Source organism: Alligator mississippiensis, chromosome 15 (assembly GCF_030867095.1).
Source record: "Alligator mississippiensis isolate rAllMis1 chromosome 15, rAllMis1, whole genome shotgun sequence".
NCBI classification, from domain to species: domain Eukaryota; kingdom Metazoa; phylum Chordata; order Crocodylia; family Alligatoridae; genus Alligator; species Alligator mississippiensis.
This window is the reverse complement of record NC_081838.1, coordinates 15,638,445-15,657,129: the sequence shown is the minus strand read 5'-3', so window position 1 is coordinate 15,657,129 and position 18,685 is coordinate 15,638,445. Positions and strand designations below refer to the sequence as shown.

Genomic DNA, 18,685 nt, shown 5'->3' with positions numbered 1-18,685 from the left:
GCACCTGGTTACAACACCCTGCAAACATCTTGTGGAAACACAGCCATGAGTTGTTCATGGCAGTCACTATGAGCAAATCCTATCTAAATCTCTTCTTCCTTTACAGCAGGATACTCAAGGAGGGGTACAATGATACATGTCAGTATACCAGAAGAAAAATCGGGCAAAGCATGATGCAAACAAGGAATTAGGAAGTGTTGGTGGAGGGGAGGCGCGTGAGAGGCGCTGGTGTCTCTCTAAACCACAAATCCACGGTGTCCTCTCCACTGCCCCCTCCAGCACAGGCTCCCCTGAGCTGCTCTGCACAAGGCAGTGACTGGAGCCTTGCGACCACGGTGCAGTGTGCACGGGGCAGAGGGCATCTGAATGCAGAAGCAGAGGGAGGGTCTTGCCCAAGACTGTCACAGGAGTGTGTGAGGTGCTGAATTAAGATTGCTGGTCTCCCAGGCAGAGCCAGGGACCTTAGCACATCTGGCTCCTTCACCTCTGGCACCTACTGCTCTCCCTGTCTGGCACTTCCATTCACCAACATTTTCTGTTCCCCACATTCAGTAAAGGAGGTTTGTCCCAAAAGGCCAACGAGGTCATCTGCTCCCTCCACTGCATCACTGCAGCCACAAAGCAAGCGCTCTTATCCTGGCATCCAGCTGAGGAGTGCTAGGACAAGGAATCAGTGCACGTGGAGACTCATGGCCTCAGCACTGGGGAGCTCAGTAGAGGCAGAGAGTGGGAGATGAGGACACTGCTCGTGGCCTGTGCCCCTGCAAGGCCTGGGAAACTGGGGGGGTAAAGATGTCCAGGTGGTGTATCAGAACGCCCCCTTTGTACGTTTCCCTTCTGGACATTGATATAACAGAAGCCCCTTCCTGCCTGCAATCCTGCCTCCACCCCCCCCCCCACGCACACAATTTGTGCATTTCTTTTTCTTCTCAGTATTGGCAGATACCTAGCACACTCATTGCATGGGGGTGGCAAGGCTCAGAGCAAGCCAGAAAGCTGAAGTGGCTTTCTGTAGGGGAAACCTAGAAACTACATCCACATATCAACTAAACTCAGTGTCCCTAAAGAAAACAAAAGAACTAAAATATCCACTGCAAAGACTGTCAATATATCCTGTGCTAAGCTAACTCACTTACTGTCCCCAGTAGCCTTTGATCCTCACTACCTCACATTGCATTTTGATATTTCAACTGTCTCATCTTTACCATGGCTTTTTATATTTTATACTTTTAAAGTTTTATGGAATGCACTCCCTGTAGAATGAAGTTCCACCCTGGACCACTGTTAAAACTGCATTGACATTGTAACAGTAAAGTGATACAATGTGTTATATTGGGTGGTCCCATGAGTGAATGCGAGTGAATGATGGTCATCAGTAGACAAAAGCCCAGCTCCAGGAAGTCCATGTTAAACCAATCAAGCTAAAGAACTGATTCCTGGAAGTGAGCACCTACCCAGCTGACTATTCCTGCAACCCTTAACAATACCATTGTTTATGAATGAAAATCACAAACTGACTCCCAAAATGCCCTAAAAGCAGGCAAGACCCCTATGAGTAACAGCTGCCAGGTACTACTCAAGACCCACATGGGACAAGAATCTGTGTATTGGGTAACCAAGGTGATGCTGGGGGATCAGACAAGTCTACCAGAAAGGGATAAAAGGCAGTGAAGCGTGACCCTCAGTGGTGCCCTCTCATCCAGCACCTGACCTACCGAGACAGAAGGACAAGCAGACAACCCCCTTCTGGAGAAGACATTGCCTTGAAGGAAGCTGACCACAAACAGCAGACTCCAGGGCCTCGGGCAGGTAGATATACCGACACCAGTGCTCTCACAATCACTACAGCAGCTACTATACACTATGCTACATGGGTTTGAATGAGTGAGCGAATGTGTGTGTGTGCGCTAAGGTGACCAGTACCACCCATAACTGAAAGATTGCATTTATGATTTTATTGGTAACTTCACATGCCGTTCAATAAACTAGAATTTATGAAGATCCTGTGATTTGGTCCTTTGTAGCCAACAATGGCACAACCTCATTAAACCCATTGCCCAGGTGTAGGGCAAGGATGGCCAAACTGTGGCGCGTGCGTGGGCTGTGGCACATCAGGGAGGGGCAGGAAGCTGAGCAGGAGGTTGTGCAGGAGAGGGAGTTTGTAGTGGCAGTCAGGCAGGATCCTGGGGGTAATTTATGGCGCACCCACCTGAAAGGCTGCCCTACTGCTCCAGGGTCCCCTCTTCTATGCTCTTCTCTTATATCCTTTTAGGACTAGTGATTTGTTTAGCTGTGTTTGAACATTTTCTTTACTTGCTGATCAACTCAGTTGTCACATCTGGAAAGATTCACACTATGGTTATTCAGAAAGAAGCTTTGGCCCTTTTGCCTAGCAGCATGCCTGCAGCTTACCCTAGGCCCCTTGGAAATGGTTAAGGGTGGCAACAACTCCCTGCTCCAAGCAGGACCAGCCCCAACTACATCATCCCAGCAAGGGCTTTGCTTAGCCAGGTCTTAAAAACCTCCAAGGATGGAGAATTCACCACCTCTCTGGTTCCAGTGCTTTACTACTATCTTCATGAAAAAAATTCTTCCTAATAACCAACCTCAGCAATAGCCACCCTGCAGGGAGGTGAAGGCTGCTATTCAATCCCCCTCAGTCTTCTCTTCTCCAGACTAAAGCCCAGTTCCCTCAGCCTTTCCTCATAAGTCATGTCCCCCCACACCCACAACCATTTTACCACCCTCCACTTGAATATCTCAAAATTATCCACATCCTTTCTGTTGTGGGTGGCCCAGGCCTGGACCAAACTCTTCCCTGCTGATGATCTGCATCACCTGCTGAGCTCAGAGCAATGCTGTTGGCAGCGACGGCTGAGAGAGGATGGGAGAGTGTCTCTGCATGCAAGACCCCAGGTTGCAGGGCTGGGGACTGGCATCTGGAGTGGGGAGAGAGTCCATGGAGAGACATAAGCAGTGGCCAGGGGTGCTGAGGTGCCCTGTGACAGTGGGGCAGCCATTTGGTGGGTGGCTCACTAATTACTACCCCCTGTGTCCTGCCCGAGTGCCACTCCAATTCCCCTCCCCTGCCTCATCTCCTGCTTAGCTTCGTGCCCCTCCCTGATGTGCCACATCCCAGGCATGCACCACAGCTTGGCCATCCTTGCCCTGAACCTGGGGAATGAGTTCAATGAGGCCGTGTCATCTGGGCCTGGTGCAGGACCCTCCCTCTCCTGCATTTACGTGCCCTCAGCACCATGCACATAGCACCTTGGTCACGAGGCTCCAGTCACTGCCTTGTGCAGAGCAGCTGAAGGGAGCCTATGCTGGAGGGGGCAGTGGAGAGGACACCGTGGATCTGCAGGTTTAGAGACACACCAGGAATCAGCAGATGCCATGAAGGAAAACTTTTATTGGACGAAGCTCACAATGTAAGATAGGAGGGAAACACTGGAAAATAATTTAAAGACTGGTCCTGTATCTCCGTATCCAGCTTCTTACCAGAAAGAAAATGCCAGGAGACTGAATCGCAAAGTCAGTTGGCACCGGCACAGATTCAAGGCACCACTTAGAACAGGATCGTTGCTGGGTACAAGAGCAGAGCTTGGAAATGGTTGCAGGAACAGCCTGGGAAACAAGGGGAGAAGAGCAAGGGATGTGAAAGAAACTGCATTCAGGGACTTGCTGACTTGCTCTTGCTTTCCCAGATGTTGATGTTGCCGCGGTGGGTTGGGGCATCAGCCATCACTTCTGTGGAGGTCACTGTTGCTGAGGACACTGCGGTGGAGGGCACTTCTGGTCAGGCCACTGCGGTGGAGGGCACTTCGATGGAGGGCACTTCTGGTCAGGACACTGGGGTGGAGGGCACTTCTGGTCAGGCCACTGGGGTGGAGGGCACTTTGATGGAGGGCACTTTGGTAGAGGACACTGCGGTGGAGTACATTTCTGGGGAGGAATCAATGGTGGAGGACACACAACCTGCTTGCATTGCTGCTGGTTGGGGTAAGACATGGTTCTTCAACTCAGAAATGCCTGGAAGGGAAAGAAAGCACAGCACTGATGAGTCACCACCATCCTCCATCATGCTGCCCTTTCAAGTAGCCACACAAAGACACAAATAAGCAACCCATCCACCCTACCACCTTGTCCATGTTAGATTAAACCTGGTGCTGAAGCTGGCTACTGGGCTCTAGGTCCTTTGCCAGCAAAGCACCATCAAAACTGATGAGACTGAAGCTCACATGTGCAAAATGCAAATATTCAAAAGCCCGGGAACATTGGTTCAAACGGCTTTCCTGGAAGAGGGAAGGGGCTTGAGCACATGCCGAAGGCAGAGCACACCCAGAAGTGAATGCTAGGCAGGGTTCTGTCCTTTAGCTCCTTTCCAAGAGGGCTGTGCCTTTGACTGACGGCCCAGACTGCAAATCCAGCTAAAACCCGCAAGTACAAGCATGGGTAGCATTTTCTCTCTATCCCACATGTGCTGACATGGGTTTAGACAGAGGAACAAACAGTCCTCCCTGTAATTTTTATAGGATTAAGTTTAGAAGTAACTCCGAGCAATCGCTGGCAGCCTGAATGCAAGAGAGACTTACCTGTCAAGCGAACAGGAGGGAGTGGATGTGGAGTCAAGTGGATAAGGAGGCGCTGGGAGGGAGAGCTTTTATAGGCCTTCTGGCCCCGTCACCAGTATATGATGCCCTTGGTGAATCAGATGGTGATACCGGGCAGCTCTCATCCACATCCACTCCACCAGCACTTCCTTATTTCCTTGTTTGCATCATAATATGCCCGAAGAAAGTCCAGCCCACTTTTCCTTGTGGTATCCTGATATGTATCATTGATCTTCCCCCTGCCTGTCCTGTTTTGAAGGACTTGCTCATAGTGGCTGCTATGAATAACTCATGGTTTCATTTCTGCAGGCTTTTTGCAGGGTGTTGGAACCAGGCACTCATGCCCTCCTGGCTTTGGTTTCACCTTTGACCCCTCTTTCCTTGTCCTGCATGAAGTCCCCTGCATGGAGCTCTGGCTGGTGGGACAGGGGGCCAAATCCCAGCCCACCCTTCACCGCCCCTGTGTAGCCAGAGTAAAAAGTTGTGTCCCTGGGGAAGCTTCATGCACACCTGACTGAAGATTTAGGGAATTAGACTTATTTTGTCTTGAGAAGAGAAGAGCGAGGGAGGGGGTTTATAGCAGCCTTCAACTCTCTGCAGGTTGTCTCCAAAGAGGATGGAGTTGGTGGCATCTCAGTGGTGGCAGATGACAGAACAAGGTGCAATGGTCACCAGTGGCAGCAAGGGAGGTGGAGGTTAGATATTAAGAAGAAGTTTCTCATGTGGACGGTGCTGAAGCACTGGAACGGGTTACCCAGACAGGTGGTGGCATCTCCATCCTTTGGAGGCTTTGAAAAACCTTGATACACAAACCCTTGGCTCCTGTTTCTCTCCTTCCTGCTTCATTTTCAATCTAACCGCACCAGCACCTGCAGACATGTACCTCTAGTGCCTCAGGTGTGCACAATGCTTCCTCAGGGGCATAGGAGCATTTCCTCTGGCTGCACAGGCGAGCTAAGGGTGGGCTGAGCGGGGAACAACAGAGCAGGCCAGAAACTGGGGACAAGACTCTCAAGGCCATATTTCCACCCCTCCTCACCAGCGGTGGAAGTGGGCAGCACTGCTTTGACTTCCATGGGGCTGCGCCAGTCCCACTCACTGGGATTTGGCCTCCTGTCCTGCCAGGCAGGGCTCCATGCCAGAGGCCATGTGTGGGACAAGGAAAGAGGGGCCAAAAGCTGAACCACAGCCAGGAGGGCATGAGCACCTGGTTACAACACCCTGCAAACATCTTGTGGAAACACAGCCATGAGTTGTTCATGGCAGTCACTATGAGCAAATCCTATTTAAATCTCTTCTTCCTTTACAGCAGGATACTCAAGGAGGGGTACAATGATACATGTCAGTATACCAGAAGAAAAAATCGGACAAAGCATGATGCAAACAAGGAATTAGGAAGTGTTGGTGGAGGGGAGGGGAGGCGCGTGAGAGGCGCTGGTGTCTCTCTAAACCACAAATCCACGGTGTCCTCTCCACTGCCCCCTCCAGGACAAGCTACCCTGAGCTGCTCTGCACTAGGCAGTGACTGGAGCCTTGCGACCACGGTGCAGTGTGCACGGGGCAGAGGGCATCTGAATGCAGAAGCAGAGGGAGGGTCTTGCCCAAGACTGTCACAGGAGTGTGTGAGGTGCTGAATCAAGAATGCTGGTCTCCCAGGCAGAGCCAGGGACCTTAGCACATCTGGCTCCTTCACCTCTGGCACCTACTGCTCTCCCTGTCTGGCACTTCCATTCACCAACATTTTCTGTTCCCCACATTCAGTAAAGGAGGTTTGTCCCAAAAGGCCAACGAGGTCATCTTCTCCCTCCACTGCATCACTGCAGCCACACAGCAAGCGCTCTTATCCTGGCATCCAGCTGAGGAGTGCTAGGACAAGGAATCAGTGCACGTGGAGACTCATGGCCTCAGCACTGGGGAGCTCAGTATAGGCAGAGAGTGGGAGATGAGGACAGTGCTCGTGGCCTGTGCCCCTGCAAGGCCTGGGAAACTGGGGGGTAAAGATGTCCAGGTGGTGTATCAGAACGCCCCCTTTGTACGTTTCCCTTCTGGACATTGATATAACAGAAGCCCCTTCCTGCCTGCAATCCCGCCTCCACCCCCCCCCCTCACGCACACAATTTGTGCATTTCTTTTTCTTCTCAGTATTGGCAGATACCTAGCACACTCATTGCATGGGTGTGGCAAGGCTCAGAGCAAGCCAGAAAGCTGAAGTGGCTTTCTGTAGGGGAAACCTAGAAACTACATCCACATATCAACTAAACTCAGTGTCCCTAAAGAAAACAAAAGAACTAAAATATCCACTGCAAAGACTGTCAATATATCCTGTGCTAAGCTAACTCACTTACTGTCCCCAGTAGCCTTTGATCCTCACTACCTCACATTGCATTTTGATATTTCAACTGTCTCATCTTTACCATGGCTTTTTATATTTTATACTTTTAAAGTTTTATGGAATGCACTCCCTGTAGAATGAAGTTCCACCCTGGACCACTGTTAAAACTGCATTGACATTGTAAGAGTAAAGTGATACAATGTGTTATACTGGGTGGTCCCATGAGTGAATGCGAGTGAATGATGGTCATCAGTAGACAAAAGCCCAGCTCCAGGAAGTCCATGTTAAACCAATCAAGCTAAAGAACTGATTCCTGGAAGTGAGCACCTACCCAGCTGACTATTCCTGCAACCCTTAACAATACCATTGTTTATGAATGAAAATCACAAACTGACTCCCAACATGCCCTAAAAGCAGGCAAGACCCCTATGAGTAACAGCTGCCAGGTACTACTCAAGACCCACATGGGACAAGAATCTGTGTATTGGGTAACCAAGGTGATGCTGGGGGATCAGACAAGTCTACCAGAAAGGGATAAAAGGCAGTGAAGCGTGACCCTCAGTGGTGCCCTCTCATCCAGCACCTGACCTACCGAGACAGAAGGACAAGCAGACAACCCCCTTCTGGAGAAGACATTGCCTTGAAGGAAGCTGACCACAAACAGCAGACTCCAGGGCCTCGGGCAGGTAGATATACCGACACCAGTGCTCTCACAATCACTACAGCAGCTACTATACACTATGCTACATGGGTTTGAATGAGTGAGCGAATGTGTGTGTGCGCGCTAAGGTGACCAGTACCACCCATAACTGAAAGATTGCATTTATGATTTTATTGGTAACTTCACATGCCGTTCAATAAACTAGAATTTATGAAGATCCTGTGATTTGGTCCTTTGTAGCCAACAATGGCACAACCTCATTAAACCCATTGCCCAGGTGTAGGGCAAGGATGGCCAAACTGTGGCGCGTGCGTGGGCTGTGGCACGTCAGGGAGGGGCAGGAAGCTGAGCAGGAGGTTGTGCAGGAGAGGGAGTTTGTAGTGGCAGTCAGGCAGGATCCTGGGGGTAATTTATGGCGCACCCACCTGAAAGGCTGCCCTACTGCTCCAGGGTCCCCTCTTCTATGCTCTTCTCTTATATCCTTTTAGGACTAGTGATTTGTTTAGCTGTGTTTGAACATTTTCTTTACTTGCTGATCAACTCAGTTGTCACATCTGGAAAGATTCACACTATGGTTATTCAGAAAGAAGCTTTGGCCCTTTTGCCTAGCAGCATGCCTGCAGCTTACCCTAGGCCCCTTGGAAATGGTTAAGGGTGGCAACAACTCCCTGCTCCAAGCAGGACCAGCCCCAACTACATCATCCCAGCAAGGGCTTTGCTTAGCCAGGTCTTAAAAACCTCCAAGGATGGAGAATTCACCACCTCTCTGGTTCCAGTGCTTAACTACTATCTTCATGAAAAAAATTCTTCCTAATAACCAAGCTCAGCAATAGCCACCCTGCAGGGAGGTGAAGGCTGCTATTCAATCCCCCTCAGTCTTCTCTTCTCCAGACTAAAGCCCAGTTCCCTCAGCCTTTCCTTGTAAGTCATGTCCCCCAGCCCCACAACCATTTTTCCACCCTCCATTGGACTCTCGAAATTATCCACATCCTTTCTGTTGTGGGAGGCCCAGGCCTGGACCAAACTCTTCCCTGCTGACAATCTGCATCACCTGCTGAGTTCAGAGCAATGCTGTTGGCAGCGACGGCTGAGAGAGGATGGGAGAGTGTCTCTGCATGCAAGGCCCCAGGTTGCAGGGCTGGGGATGGCATCTGGAGTGGGGAGAGAGTCCGTGGAGAGACATAAGCAGTGGCCAGGGGTGCTGAGGTGCCCTGTGACAGTGGGGCAGCCATTTGGTGGGTGGCCCACAAATTACTACCCCCTGTGTCCTGCCTGAGTGCCACTCCCATCCCCCTTCCCTACCTGACCTCCTACTCAGCTTCCTGCCCCTTCCTGATCTGCCACAGCGCAGGCATGCACCACAGCTTGGCCATCCTTGCCCTGAACCTGGGGAATGAGTTCAATGAGGCCGTGTCATCTGGGCCTGGTGCAGGACCCTCCCTCTCCTGCATTTACGTGCCCTCAGCACCATGCACATAGCACCTTGGTCACGAGGCTCCAGTCACTGCCTTGTGCAGAGCAGCTGAAGGGAGCCTATGCTGGAGGGGGCAGTGGAGAGGACACCGTGGATCTGCAGGTTTAGAGACACACCAGGAATCAGCAGATGCCATGAAGGAAAACTTTTATTGGACGAAGCTCACAATGTAAGATAGGAGGGAAACACTGGAAAATAATTTAAAGACTGGTCCTGTATCTCCGTATCCAGCTTCTTACCAGAAAGAAAATGCCAGGAGACTGAATCGCAAAGTCAGTTGGCACCGGCACAGATTCAAGGCACCACTTAGAACAGGATCGTTGCTGGGTACAAGAGCAGAGCTTGGAAATGGTTGCAGGAACAGCCTGGGAAACAAGGGGAGAAGAGCAAGGGATGTGAAAGAAACTGCATTCAGGGACTTGCTGACTTGCTCTTGCTTTCCCAGATGTTGATGTTGCCGCGGTGGGTTGGGGCATCAGCCATCACTTCTGTGGAGGTCACTGTTGCTGAGGACACTGCGGTGGAGGGCACTTCTGGTCAGGCCACTGCGGTGGAGGGCACTTCGATGGAGGGCACTTCTGGTCAGGACACTGGGGTGGAGGGCACTTCTGGTCAGGCCACTGCGGTGGAGGGCACTTCGATGGAGGGCACTTCTGGTCAGGACACTGGGGTGGAGGGCACTTCTGGTCAGGCCACTGGGGTGGAGGGCACTTTGATGGAGGGCACTTTGGTAGAGGACACTGCGGTGGAGTACATTTCTGGGGAGGAATCAATGGTGGAGGACACACAACCTGCTTGCATTGCTGCTGGTTGGGGTAAGACATGGTTCTTCAACTCAGAAATGCCTGGAAGGGAAAGAAAGCACAGCACTGATGAGTCACCACCATCCTCCATCATGCTGCCCTTTCAAGTAGCCACACAAAGACACAAATAAGCAACCCATCCACCCTACCACCTTGTCCATGTTAGATTAAACCTGGTGCTGAAGCTGGCTACTGGGCTCTAGGTCCTTTGCCAGCAAAGCACCATCAAAACTGATGAGACTGAAGCTCACATGTGCAAAATGCAAATATTCAAAAGCCCGGGAACATTGGTTCAAACGGCTTTCCTGGAAGAGGGAAGGGGCTTGAGCACATGCCGAAGGCAGAGCACACCCAGAAGTGAATGCTAGGCAGGGTTCTGTCCTTTAGCTCCTTTCCAAGAGGGCTGTGCCTTTGACTGACGGCCCAGACTGCAAATCCAGCTAAAACCCGCAAGTACAAGCATGGGTAGCATTTTCTCTCTATCCCACATGTGCTGACATGGGTTTAGACAGAGGAACAAACAGTCCTCCCTGTAATTTTTATAGGATTAAGTTTAGAAGTAACTCCGAGCAATCGCTGGCAGCCTGAATGCAAGAGAGACTTACCTGTCAAGCGAACAGGAGGGAGTGGATGTGGAGTCAAGTGGATAAGGAGGCGCTGGGAGGGAGAGCTTTTATAGGCCTTCTGGCCCCGTCACCAGTATATGATGCCCTTGGTGAATCAGATGGTGATACCGGGCAGCTCTCATCCACATCCACTCCACCAGCACTTCCTTATTTCCTTGTTTGCATCATAATATGCCCGAAGAAAGTCCAGCCCACTTTTCCTTGTGGTATCCTGATATGTATCATTGATCTTCCCCCTGCCTGTCCTGTTTTGAAGGACTTGCTCATAGTGGCTGCTATGAATAACTCATGGTTTCATTTCTGCAGGCTTTTTGCAGGGTGTTGGAACCAGGCACTCATGCCCTCCTGGCTTTGGTTTCACCTTTGACCCCTCTTTCCTTGTCCTGCATGAAGTCCCCTGCATGGAGCTCTGGCTGGTGGGACAGGGGGCCAAATCCCAGCCCACCCTTCACCGCCCCTGTGTAGCCAGAGAAAACAGTTGTGTCCCTGGGGAAGCTTCATGCACACCTGACTGAAGATTTAGGGAATTAGACTTATTTTGTCTTGAGAAGAGAAGAGCGAGGGAGGGGGTTTATAGCAGCCTTCAACTCTCTGCAGGTTGTCTCCAAAGAGGATGGAGTTGGTGGCATCTCAGTGGTGGCAGATGACAGAACAAGGTGCAATGGTCACCAGTGGCAGCAAGGGAGGTGGAGGTTAGATATTAGGAAGAAGTTTCTCATGTGGACGGTGCTGAAGCACTGGAACGGGTTACCCAGACAGGTGGTGGCATCTCCATCCTTTGGAGGCTTTGAAAAACCTTGATACACAAACCCTTGGCTCCTGTTTCTCTCCTTCCTGCTTCATTTTCAATCTAACCGCACCATCACCTGCAGACATGTACCTCTAGTGCCTCAGGTGTGCACAATGCTTCCTCAGGGGCATAGGAGCATTTCCTCTGGCTGCACAGGCGAGCTAAGGGTGGGCTGAGCGGGGAACAACAGAGCAGGCCAGAAACTGGGGACAAGACACTCAAGGCCATATTTCCACCCCTCCTCACCAGCGGTGGAAGTGGGCAGCACTGCTTTGACTTCCATGGGGCTGCGCCAGTCCCACTCACTGGGATTTGGCCTCCTGTCCTGCCAGGCAGGGCTCCATGCCAGAGGCCATGTGTGGGACAAGGAAAGAGGGGCCAAAAGCTGAACCACAGCCAGGAGGGCATGAGCACCTGGTGACAACACCCTGCAAACATCTTGTGGAAACACAGCCATGAGTTGTTCATGGCAGTCACTATGAGCAAATCCTATTTAAATCTCTTCTTCCTTTACAGCAGGATACTCAAGGAGGGGTACAATGATACATGTTAGTATACCAGAAGAAAAAATCGGACAAAGCATGATGCAAACAAGGAATTAGGAAGTGTTGGTGGAGGGGAGGGGAGGCGCGTGAGAGGCGCTGGTGTCTCTCTAAACCACAAATCCACGGTGTCCTCTCCACTGCCCCCTCCAGGACAAGCTACCCTGAGCTGCTCTGCACTAGGCAGTGACTGGAGCCTTGCGACCACGGTGCAGTGTGCACGGGGCAGAGGGCATCTGAATGCAGAAGCAGAGGGAGGGTCTTGCCCAAGACTGTCACAGGAGTGTGTGAGGTGCTGAATCAAGAATGCTGGTCTCCCAGGCAGAGCCAGGGACCTTAGCACATCTGGCTCCTTCACCTCTGGCACCTACTGCTCTCCCTGTCTGGCACTTCCATTCACCAACATTTTCTGTTCCCCACATTCAGTAAAGGAGGTTTGTCCCAAAAGGCCAACGAGGTCATCTTCTCCCTCCACTGCATCACTGCAGCCACACAGCAAGCGCTCTTATCCTGGCATCCAGCTGAGGAGTGCTAGGACAAGGAATCAGTGCACGTGGAGACTCATGGCCTCAGCACTGGGGAGCTCAGTATAGGCAGAGAGTGGGAGATGAGGACAGTGCTCGTGGCCTGTGCCCCTGCAAGGCCTGGGAAACTGGGGGGTAAAGATGTCCAGGTGGTGTATCAGAACGCCCCCTTTGTACGTTTCCCTTCTGGACATTGATATAACAGAAGCCCCTTCCTGCCTGCAATCCCGCCTCCACCCCCCCCCCTCACGCACACAATTTGTGCATTTCTTTTTCTTCTCAGTATTGGCAGATACCTAGCACACTCATTGCATGGGTGTGGCAAGGCTCAGAGCAAGCCAGAAAGCTGAAGTGGCTTTCTGTAGGGGAAACCTAGAAACTACATCCACATATCAACTAAACTCAGTGTCCCTAAAGAAAACAAAAGAACTAAAATATCCACTGCAAAGACTGTCAATATATCCTGTGCTAAGCTAACTCACTTACTGTCCCCAGTAGCCTTTGATCCTCACTACCTCACATTGCATTTTGATATTTCAACTGTCTCATCTTTACCATGGCTTTTTATATTTTATACTTTTAAAGTTTTATGGAATGCACTCCCTGTAGAATGAAGTTCCACCCTGGACCACTGTTAAAACTGCATTGACATTGTAAGAGTAAAGTGATACAATGTGTTATACTGGGTGGTCCCATGAGTGAATGCGAGTGAATGATGGTCATCAGTAGACAAAAGCCCAGCTCCAGGAAGTCCATGTTAAACCAATCAAGCTAAAGAACTGATTCCTGGAAGTGAGCACCTACCCAGCTGACTATTCCTGCAACCCTTAACAATACCATTGTTTATGAATGAAAATCACAAACTGACTCCCAACATGCCCTAAAAGCAGGCAAGACCCCTATGAGTAACAGCTGCCAGGTACTACTCAAGACCCACATGGGACAAGAATCTGTGTATTGGGTAACCAAGGTGATGCTGGGGGATCAGACAAGTCTACCAGAAAGGGATAAAAGGCAGTGAAGCGTGACCCTCAGTGGTGCCCTCTCATCCAGCACCTGACCTACCGAGACAGAAGGACAAGCAGACAACCCCCTTCTGGAGAAGACATTGCCTTGAAGGAAGCTGACCACAAACAGCAGACTCCAGGGCCTCGGGCAGGTAGATATACCGACACCAGTGCTCTCACAATCACTACAGCAGCTACTATACACTATGCTACATGGGTTTGAATGAGTGAGCGAATGTGTGTGTGCGCGCTAAGGTGACCAGTACCACCCATAACTGAAAGATTGCATTTATGATTTTATTGGTAACTTCACATGCCGTTCAATAAACTAGAATTTATGAAGATCCTGTGATTTGGTCCTTTGTAGCCAACAATGGCACAACCTCATTAAACCCATTGCCCAGGTGTAGGGCAAGGATGGCCAAACTGTGGCGCGTGCGTGGGCTGTGGCACGTCAGGGAGGGGCAGGAAGCTGAGCAGGAGGTTGTGCAGGAGAGGGAGTTTGTAGTGGCAGTCAGGCAGGATCCTGGGGGTAATTTATGGCGCACCCACCTGAAAGGCTGCCCTACTGCTCCAGGGTCCCCTCTTCTATGCTCTTCTCTTATATCCTTTTAGGACTAGTGATTTGTTTAGCTGTGTTTGAACATTTTCTTTACTTGCTGATCAACTCAGTTGTCACATCTGGAAAGATTCACACTATGGTTATTCAGAAAGAAGCTTTGGCCCTTTTGCCTAGCAGCATGCCTGCAGCTTACCCTAGGCCCCTTGGAAATGGTTAAGGGTGGCAACAACTCCCTGCTCCAAGCAGGACCAGCCCCAACTACATCATCCCAGCAAGGGCTTTGCTTAGCCAGGTCTTAAAAACCTCCAAGGATGGAGAATTCACCACCTCTCTGGTTCCAGTGCTTAACTACTATCTTCATGAAAAAAATTCTTCCTAATAACCAAGCTCAGCAATAGCCACCCTGCAGGGAGGTGAAGGCTGCTATTCAATCCCCCTCAGTCTTCTCTTCTCCAGACTAAAGCCCAGTTCCCTCAGCCTTTCCTTGTAAGTCATGTCCCCCAGCCCCACAACCATTTTTCCACCCTCCATTGGACTCTCGAAATTATCCACATCCTTTCTGTTGTGGGAGGCCCAGGCCTGGACCAAACTCTTCCCTGCTGACAATCTGCATCACCTGCTGAGTTCAGAGCAATGCTGTTGGCAGCGACGGCTGAGAGAGGATGGGAGAGTGTCTCTGCATGCAAGGCCCCAGGTTGCAGGGCTGGGGATGGCATCTGGAGTGGGGAGAGAGTCCGTGGAGAGACATAAGCAGTGGCCAGGGGTGCTGAGGTGCCCTGTGACAGTGGGGCAGCCATTTGGTGGGTGGCCCACAAATTACTACCCCCTGTGTCCTGCCTGAGTGCCACTCCCATCCCCCTTCCCTACCTGACCTCCTACTCAGCTTCCTGCCCCTTCCTGATCTGCCACAGCGCAGGCATGCACCACAGCTTGGCCATCCTTGCCCTGAACCTGGGGAATGAGTTCAATGAGGCCGTGTCATCTGGGCCTGGTGCAGGACCCTCCCTCTCCTGCATTTACGTGCCCTCAGCACCATGCACATAGCACCTTGGTCACGAGGCTCCAGTCACTGCCTTGTGCAGAGCAGCTGAAGGGAGCCTATGCTGGAGGGGGCAGTGGAGAGGACACCGTGGATCTGCAGGTTTAGAGACACACCAGGAATCAGCAGATGCCATGAAGGAAAACTTTTATTGGACGAAGCTCACAATGTAAGATAGGAGGGAAACACTGGAAAATAATTTAAAGACTGGTCCTGTATCTCCGTATCCAGCTTCTTACCAGAAAGAAAATGCCAGGAGACTGAATCGCAAAGTCAGTTGGCACCGGCACAGATTCAAGGCACCACTTAGAACAGGATCGTTGCTGGGTACAAGAGCAGAGCTTGGAAATGGTTGCAGGAACAGCCTGGGAAACAAGGGGAGAAGAGCAAGGGATGTGAAAGAAACTGCATTCAGGGACTTGCTGACTTGCTCTTGCTTTCCCAGATGTTGATGTTGCCGCGGTGGGTTGGGGCATCAGCCATCACTTCTGTGGAGGTCACTGTTGCTGAGGACACTGCGGTGGAGGGCACTTCTGGTCAGGCCACTGCGGTGGAGGGCACTTCGATGGAGGGCACTTCTGGTCAGGACACTGGGGTGGAGGGCACTTCTGGTCAGGCCACTGGGGTGGAGGGCACTTTGATGGAGGGCACTTTGGTAGAGGACACTGCGGTGGAGTACATTTCTGGGGAGGAATCAATGGTGGAGGACACACAACCTGCTTGCATTGCTGCTGGTTGGGGTAAGACATGGTTCTTCAACTCAGAAATGCCTGGAAGGGAAAGAAAGCACAGCACTGATGAGTCACCACCATCCTCCATCATGCTGCCCTTTCAAGTAGCCACACAAAGACACAAATAAGCAACCCATCCACCCTACCACCTTGTCCATGTTAGATTAAACCTGGTGCTGAAGCTGGCTACTGGGCTCTAGGTCCTTTGCCAGCAAAGCACCATCAAAACTGATGAGACTGAAGCTCACATGTGCAAAATGCAAATATTCAAAAGCCCGGGAACATTGGTTCAAACGGCTTTCCTGGAAGAGGGAAGGGGCTTGAGCACATGCCGAAGGCAGAGCACACCCAGAAGTGAATGCTAGGCAGGGTTCTGTCCTTTAGCTCCTTTCCAAGAGGGCTGTGCCTTTGACTGACGGCCCAGACTGCAAATCCAGCTAAAACCCGCAAGTACAAGCATGGGTAGCATTTTCTCTCTATCCCACATGTGCTGACATGGGTTTAGACAGAGGAACAAACAGTCCTCCCTGTAATTTTTATAGGATTAAGTTTAGAAGTAACTCCGAGCAATCGCTGGCAGCCTGAATGCAAGAGAGACTTACCTGTCAAGCGAACAGGAGGGAGTGGATGTGGAGTCAAGTGGATAAGGAGGCGCTGGGAGGGAGAGCTTTTATAGGCCTTCTGGCCCCGTCACCAGTATATGATGCCCTTGGTGAATCAGATGGTGATACCGGGCAGCTCTCATCCACATCCACTCCACCAGCACTTCCTTATTTCCTTGTTTGCATCATAATATGCCCGAAGAAAGTCCAGCCCACTTTTCCTTGTGGTATCCTGATATGTATCATTGATCTTCCCCCTGCCTGTCCTGTTTTGAAGGACTTGCTCATAGTGGCTGCTATGAATAACTCATGGTTTCATTTCTGCAGGCTTTTTGCAGGGTGTTGGAACCAGGCACTCATGCCCTCCTGGCTTTGGTTTCACCTTTGACCCCTCTTTCCTTGTCCTGCATGAAGTCCCCTGCATGGAGCTCTGGCTGGTGGGACAGGGGGCCAAATCCCAGCCCACCCTTCACCGCCCCTGTGTAGCCAGAGAAAACAGTTGTGTCCCTGGGGAAGCTTCATGCACACCTGACTGAAGATTTAGGGAATTAGACTTATTTTGTCTTGAGAAGAGAAGAGCGAGGGAGGGGGTTTATAGCAGCCTTCAACTCTCTGCAGGTTGTCTCCAAAGAGGATGGAGTTGGTGGCATCTCAGTGGTGGCAGATGACAGAACAAGGTGCAATGGTCACCAGTGGCAGCAAGGGAGGTGGAGGTTAGATATTAGGAAGAAGTTTCTCATGTGGACGGTGCTGAAGCACTGGAACGGGTTACCCAGACAGGTGGTGGCATCTCCATCCTTTGGAGGCTTTGAAAAACCTTGATACACAAACCCTTGGCTCCTGTTTCTCTCCTTCCTGCTTCATTTTCAATCTAACCGCACCATCACCTGCAGACATGTACCTCTAGTGCCTCAGGTGTGCACAATGCTTCCTCAGGGGCATAGGAGCATTTCCTCTGGCTGCACAGGCGAGCTAAGGGTGGGCTGAGCGGGGAACAACAGAGCAGGCCAGAAACTGGGGACAAGACACTCAAGGCCATATTTCCACCCCTCCTCACCAGCGGTGGAAGTGGGCAGCACTGCTTTGACTTCCATGGGGCTGCGCCAGTCCCACTCACTGGGATTTGGCCTCCTGTCCTGCCAGGCAGGGCTCCATGCCAGAGGCCATGTGTGGGACAAGGAAAGAGGGGCCAAAAGCTGAACCACAGCCAGGAGGGCATGAGCACCTGGTGACAACACCCTGCAAACATCTTGTGGAAACACAGCCATGAGTTGTTCATGGCAGTCACTATGAGCAAATCCTATTTAAATCTCTTCTTCCTTTACAGCAGGATACTCAAGGAGGGGTACAATGATACATGTTAGTATACCAGAAGAAAAAATCGGACAAAGCATGATGCAAACAAGGAATTAGGAAGTGTTGGTGGAGGGGAGGGGAGGCGCGTGAGAGGCGCTGGTGTCTCTCTAAACCACAAATCCACGGTGTCCTCTCCACTGCCCCCTCCAGGACAAGCTACCCTGAGCTGCTCTGCACTAGGCAGTGACTGGAGCCTTGCGACCACGGTGCAGTGTGCACGGGGCAGAGGGCATCTGAATGCAGAAGCAGAGGGAGGGTCTTGCCCAAGACTGTCACAGGAGTGTGTGAGGTGCTGAATCAAGAATGCTGGTCTCCCAGGCAGAGCCAGGGACCTTAGCACATCTGGCTCCTTCACCTCTGGCACCTACTGCTCTCCCTGTCTGGCACTTCCATTCACCAACATTTTCTGTTCCCCACATTCAGTAAAGGAGGTTTGTCCCAAAAGGCCAACGAGGTCATCTTCTCCCTCCACTGCATCACTGCAGCCACACAGCAAGCGCTCTTATCCTGGCATCCAGCTGAGGAGTGCTAGGACAAGGAATCAGTGCACGTGGAGACTCATGGCCTCAGCACTGGGGAGCTCAGTATAGGCAGAGAGTGGGAGATGAGGACAGTGCTCGTGGCCTGTGCCCCTGCAAGGCCTGGGAAACTGGGGGGTAAAGATGTCCAGGTGGTGTATCAGAACGCCCCCTTTGTACGTTTCCCTTCTGGACATTGATATAACAGAAGCCCCTTCCTGCCTGCAATCCCGCCTCCACCCCCCCCCCTCACGCACACAATTTGTGCATTTCTTTTTCTTCTCAGTATTGGCAGATACCTAGCACACTCATTGCATGGGTGTGGCAAGGCTCAGAGCAAGCCAGAAAGCTGAAGTGGCTTTCTGTAGGGGAAACCTAGAAACTACATCCACATATCAACTAAACTCAGTGTCCCTAAAGAAAACAAAAGAACTAAAATATCCACTGCAAAGACTGTCAATATATCCTGTGCTAAGCTAACTCACTTACTGTCCCCAGTAGCCTT

General features: G+C 51.2%; 3 long non-coding RNA genes across 3 annotated transcripts; all 3 read right to left on the bottom strand.

Moving 5' to 3' along the window:
* Window positions 1-3,392: 3,392 nt before the first annotated feature.
* Window positions 3,393-4,811, bottom strand: LOC132245606 (uncharacterized). Its single transcript, XR_009457316.1, has 2 exons — window positions 4,596-4,811; window positions 3,393-4,032 (listed from the first exon to the last, which is right to left on the bottom strand). It is a non-coding gene; the product is annotated as an uncharacterized LOC132245606 (long non-coding RNA).
* Window positions 4,812-9,210: 4,399 nt separating this feature from the next.
* Window positions 9,211-10,704, bottom strand: LOC132245594 (uncharacterized). Its single transcript, XR_009457303.1, has 2 exons — window positions 10,489-10,704; window positions 9,211-9,925 (listed from the first exon to the last, which is right to left on the bottom strand). It is a non-coding gene; the product is annotated as an uncharacterized LOC132245594 (long non-coding RNA).
* Window positions 10,705-15,103: 4,399 nt separating this feature from the next.
* LOC132245607 (uncharacterized) lies at window positions 15,104-16,522 on the bottom strand. Its single transcript, XR_009457317.1, has 2 exons — window positions 16,307-16,522; window positions 15,104-15,743 (listed from the first exon to the last, which is right to left on the bottom strand). It is a non-coding gene; the product is annotated as an uncharacterized LOC132245607 (long non-coding RNA).
* Between the last annotated feature and the right edge of the window lie 2,163 nt (window positions 16,523-18,685).